A 6000-nucleotide genomic window follows, 5' to 3' on the forward strand; every position below is an offset into this window, starting at 1 on the left:
AAGCAACAACTGACTAGTCTTCAAATACGTGTAGCCATCAACAGTCTTTTAAAAATTTGGGGGTCTCTGATCTTAACTGTTTTAAAGGCATGCATTTTTAAGGAAAATTTAAATACAGTTTATCCTTTGTGGTATATTAAATTTACTTAGGAATTTATGGGATGGCCAAGTTCTGGTCTCTTATTCTTCTGGACAGTTCTCAGGTCAGTAACCAGCAAGATGCGACATCTCAAGTCTAACAGATGAATACAGTAAGATTTTTCCCTTCATATGGCCCCCCTTAATTTGGCATTTGGTAATAGAAAAGAAAACACACAAAAAAGAAAACTGGGGATGAAAACTAAAGTAAAAATTTAAATGAATGCAAAACACTGAAATATGCCAGTATTTGATCTAAAAAGCCTACAGAATTAGCATCGTAATCATAAGTTCATGTTCAAAGATAACAGACATTTTTGATAGCCCTCCCAAAACTTAGTTCATCTCTAATTTACATATTTAAATGTTCTTCATTCTGAATTACTTAAATCAGGGTCACCTTCATCATTTGTACAGAAATATACACACAGCTTTCATTTATATGAATGTTTAACTACAAATATTGCACTTCAATTTTTACACAGTAAATCTTTATCAAATTGCTCATTTTCTTATCCAGTAATTTTTGTAATGTATAATTATATATTCTTTCCCTGTGTATGTGTCAAAACTCTGTCTGCATAAATGATATTTGAATCTCATTCCTCCACATCAGAGTTCACTAATTGTTGGATTTCTTTTCTGTCTCCTCCATAATCTTCTCTTTCAAACTCCTCAGCAAAGTCCATCCTGGACAGGAGCAATCTAGCTGGTTTAAGGTTTTTATCAGAACTTGTATATTTCCATGAATAACCAGGGAACATTGTAGTTCTTCTAGCACAAGCTAAGAACAATGTTAAACATTTCTGACTAGCTCATGTATTTGCCATGACTAAGGACCGTTTGGTCTGGACAGACCAATGGGGTGATCTAATAGCATAAATTCCATTAATTCCATTAAAAGCATTGGTAAATGCCTAAAAATGCCCAATCACAAAATTGTCTTAAAGCATTGTGGAAGATTCTTGAAAATGCAGATGTGTCTTTTTTTCTTGTTATGTATGGTACTCACAGGAGCCATGGTTTTCATGGGAACCACATAGGAACATTCACAATTTTACCTATAAAGAACCAATTTTAAAAGTCATGCCTTCCTAAGCACTACTTGTGGTTAACGATGATGAATAAGCGAGGCCTGAGTACATTTTACTGAATGTAACATTTAAACTGTGGCCATTTCTGTCTGGTGTTTGGCTAAACCACAAAGCTATATATCCAAGCTGGCCTTCGCTGTGGACACACTCCCATCCAGAGCTCGCTACCCTTCTGGCTCACTCACAGCTCCAGCTGCACGACTGACTTGGAAGATAACACCCGACTGGAAGCAGGGCCTGACAGTGCTCTGTACATATCTAAATCCTTCTCGTAACTCATGGGAAAAGTATCTTCTCCCTTTAGATTTTTTTTTTTCCTTTGCTAAAGCAAGCCCTGATTAGGCTCTTAAAGTCAAAATTCCACAGGTATCACAGATTCATTTCTCTCAATGGGTAGATCTCGTGGAATTTGTATTAGAAAAAGCTGGACCTCTAATCAGGTCCAGTCTGGAGCTGTACTTGCTTTCCACATGTAATTATCTTCTGCAGTCCAGGGAAACTTGCCAGAGGCACTACTATAGCCTTTTCAGCAGGTTAGGTACTTGCATTTTATATATGAATCTCTATAGATACCTCAGGGCCATGCTGGAGAAGCAAACTGCGTTAGTTGCTGTGCCATTGGATATGCAGCTTTCGTGGCTTCAAACAATGTTTTCTCTTTATTGGGAAGTTTAAAAATCCTGTATCTGTTTTTATATTTTAGCTACACTATTAAAAGCAAACAAAATATAGCATGGTGTTAGAAAGCATACATTAGTTCTGTTATCATTCACGCTCTTGGTTAACTAAATCCCTAAGGCTGTTTGTCAGTGTTATGAAGCACCCACAGCGAGTGCAGCCAACCACCCCACCCCACCCCACCCCACCCCACCCCACCCCATCCCACGTGCTGAGCGCTCTGTATACCTCCATTCCCAGAAAGGCTTGGGGCATCGGAGGCTCATTGTGACTATAGGGTTAAATAAGCATTTTAAGGCTTTTTGCCGTTTTCATACTCAGTCCTTTGCACTGGCTGCTGGAGGCATTTCCCTACTGCCAGGTGTGAACGGACATTTATTTGATTCTTTCCCACTATGAATATTAGAAAACACAGTGAAGTGTTGTACAGCAAAGTATTACCAAGTGATACTAACTGCACCTTCTGTACATGAAATAACTGGGCTTTCAGAAGAATAAAATGATCCCTCAATTCTTTTCCACTGACTGCAGCTCCTGGTCCCCCCACTGGCAGAGCTATTGTTGAAGTTGCTCACCTCACAGCAAAAACTGACGCAGGAGGTGCTTGGTAATTAGTAGGTGTTCTGGTTTTGGCTGGGATAGTTAATTTTCTTCTTAGTAGCTAGTGCAGTGCTGTGTTTTGGATTTGGTGTGAGAACAATGTTTGATAACACACTGATGTTTTAAGACGTTGCTAAGTAATGTTTATTCTAAGTCGAGGATTTCTCAGTTTCTCAGGCCCTGCCAGGGAGAGGGCTGGAGGGGCACAAGAAATTGGGAGGGGACACGGCCAGGACAGCTGGCCTGAACTAGCCAAAGGGATGTTCCATACCTTAGAACGTCATGCTGGGTATATAAACTGGGGGGTTGGCCAGTGCCTGCCATTCACTGCTCAGGGACCGGCTAGGCATCGGTCAGCGGGTGGGGAGCAGTGGTATTGCACATCGTTTGTTTTTTCTCCCTTCCCTTTAGATTTCATTCCTCTCCCTCTCTCCCTCCCTCCCTCCCTTTCATGATTACTGTTACTGTTATTATTGTTCTTTTGGTTTTATTTTATTTTGGTTATTAAATTTTTCATATCTCAAACTTCAAGTTCTACATCCCTTTCTGATTCTCCTCCCCATGCCCCTGGGTGAGTGGGGAGTGAGCGACTGGCTGCGTGGCACTGGGGTTAAACTAGGACAGTAGGTTTCAGTCCTGTAATCTGCTCCCTTTCCACAGGGCTCAGGACTTTCTTCTCTTTCACTTTGCCTTAAGGCCATGTTTCTGTTACCCACCTCTTCCTCCAAAAGATGGAACTCACACGTATGGCCATTCTCGCCTTGAGGTGAGAGCCGCGGGGCCGCCCAGAGGAAAGCAGCGTCACAGACCGTGCTGTCACTGACACTTCACCCAGGAATTGCTGCTTTGGCTGCAAGGAGAGGCAGGAGCAGAGAGAAAGGCACATCAGGGCTGGAAGAGCACAAGGTCCATACTCAGCTACCTGGGAAGGTACATGTGCGAGTTCCAGACTATATGGCACAGCTATCAGAGAGGGAAATTTTTGACATCAGGGCGTACTGAACAGCATTATATACTCATCAGCTCTACAAGCAATGGTTTGAGAAGGCAACATCATTAAGACAAGAGGTTTGGACTCAAATGAATGCTGTAAATTTTAAAAGTGGCACCAGCGAGATAGACTTCAAGTACTGCACTGAGAATGGGTTAAAATTTAACTGGTACTATAAAAGTTAGGACTTCATCAGACTCTGATTTTCTGAAAAAAACTCCTTCTCGCTTTATATTTATCTTCTCAGTCCTTGACAAAGGGACTAGCAAATATTTGGGTTAAAATGACATAGAAACAATGTTTGGCTTTTACTACTGAAGAATGAATATATCAAAAAAGGAGTAAATATACTCTTTCAAATGTAATATTTAGTTGATTTCTACCAAATGGAATGAATCATTTATCAAATCAGTGTTTTTAGTGCTGAAGAAAATACCTTGTTTTTATGAATGTCACTCAGTGGATTAAAAAAGCCCACTTTGCTGGCAGTGTGGATGAAGGCCAGACTATTTTTTTAATGTGCACATGTGTTTATTAACATTTTTGAAAAATAAAATTATGTTACCCCAGATCTCTATGTACATGGAAAGTTCATCTTCTTATGACAAATATTCCTTATTCACAGAAAATAGAGCATCCTGTGGTTTATGTAAAACAAGAATTTCCAGCTCTGTAGACAACTTAAAAAATAGCAATCTGCATGGTTTCCCATTACGAAATCTTCCTTCATATTAGATTTATACAAAACCCCTCCAACCCCCACCAAGAAAAGAAAAAAAAAAATCTGAAGTATTAAATTATTGTTCGGCCTAGTTATCATTTCCAGTTTATGACAAAGCTGTTGCCATACCACTGTGTGCCATCCCTAGGTCTGAAACCATGAAGTCAATCTGGAGACAACTGTCTTCAGTGTTGTAGGAAAAGGATGGTATGATATAGATTGTGAGCTGTGGCACGGAACTTTCTTTGCTGTCTGGAAATATGGTGAAGTGAGAGATCTTGGTGAGTGAGCATAATTTAGGTTTTCAGAAAGAGTAAAGTCACTTATATGAGTTAGGTATTATAACAAATTTGGCATACACCCAAAGGAAAATAAGTCTCAAGTTTAATCCCTAACAAATTAAGCTATACTAAATCAATTATTAAAATGAATTAATCCTTTGCAATGTTATTATTATAGAAGTTAATTTTCCATCAGTTTGGAAATCAAACATTTTTTTCATCAAATTGGGGAGTTCCTGCTTCTTGCAGCAGTAGGATTGGAGAAAGTCAGACAAATATACCTAGAATTGTATGGATATGTCTAGAAAACATTAGCAATTTCAATCAGTTATTTCAGTTCTTCCTAAAATAAATTTATTCAAAATTAAAATTGGGACAATTGAAATTATATCTATAACTTAGACTTGATGAAAGCTCTCCCATGAAACTTTCCAGAGATACAGAATTTAAGGTAGTAAAGGTAGTTGTGGATGCCATAATATAGCATGAACGAAAGAAGTCCAGAAGCAACGATAAAAAGGATCCCTAGTAAAACCTTACTAAAATGCATTCAGTGATTAAAAAACACCAAATCAAATACCCAACATATAATGCATAACAACTATACTCGAGTCCTGGATAATGACCTTCTCAGATTGCTATTAAATTGGTATATGGCACAGGAAAACAGCACATAAAGTTATGGATTATTTTTTTTTATATAATCTCAAATACAATAAAAATGAAATATTCCCAAGTTTCCTGTGTTTGTATATAAAAAAAACCCTCATCATTTTTAAAACAAAGACCTATACCTGAGTTCCACTTTTCCAAGAAGGCTTCAAATCTTAGAAGTGTAAAATACAAAAAAATTATCTCACAGCAAAAAGAACTGCCTTTTATTTGTTTCCTTATTCACTCATGTCCAAAAGCCTACTGATGTTTCATTCATCTGCATCAAATTAAGTTTGGGTGGGAGGGTTTATTTACTTTGTTTTGTCCTAGGAAATCTGACCTGGTTATTGAACTTGTTTCTGTGGTTAAAATCTAAAATATAACGTCCTTGGTGCTGCTGTTTTCCCGAGGCATTCACAAATTGCACAGTTCCGCTTTCCTAGGTTATCAAAATGTGCTTATAGGAAAGCCTTAAATGGAAAAATGAAGTTAAAGAAAAACCTTTCTATGGTTCCTATACTATGAAGACTAATTTAACTTATTCTATAATCTGACAAATAAGCAAATATTTATTGCATATGTAGTCATTAAATTGTCAAATAATTAGATATTGGGCTTAACTAGATGCCTTCGTTTGTCTACCAGCCTTCACTTATCTACAAGAGTATATCATACTTTCCATCCTTTACCTTCTAAATATTAGCCACTTTGATAATTGCCTGGTGCCACCCTACGTTCAATATGCAGTTTTATTACAGAAGGATGAAACGGGCTTTGCAAATATAAAATCTCCCAGGTTGCCTTCAGATAAGTATAATCTTAAAGGTAAGAGGTATTGTAATG

The sequence above is a fragment of the Falco naumanni genome, chromosome 13 (genome assembly GCF_017639655.2).
Source record: "Falco naumanni isolate bFalNau1 chromosome 13, bFalNau1.pat, whole genome shotgun sequence".
NCBI classification, from domain to species: domain Eukaryota; kingdom Metazoa; phylum Chordata; class Aves; order Falconiformes; family Falconidae; genus Falco; species Falco naumanni.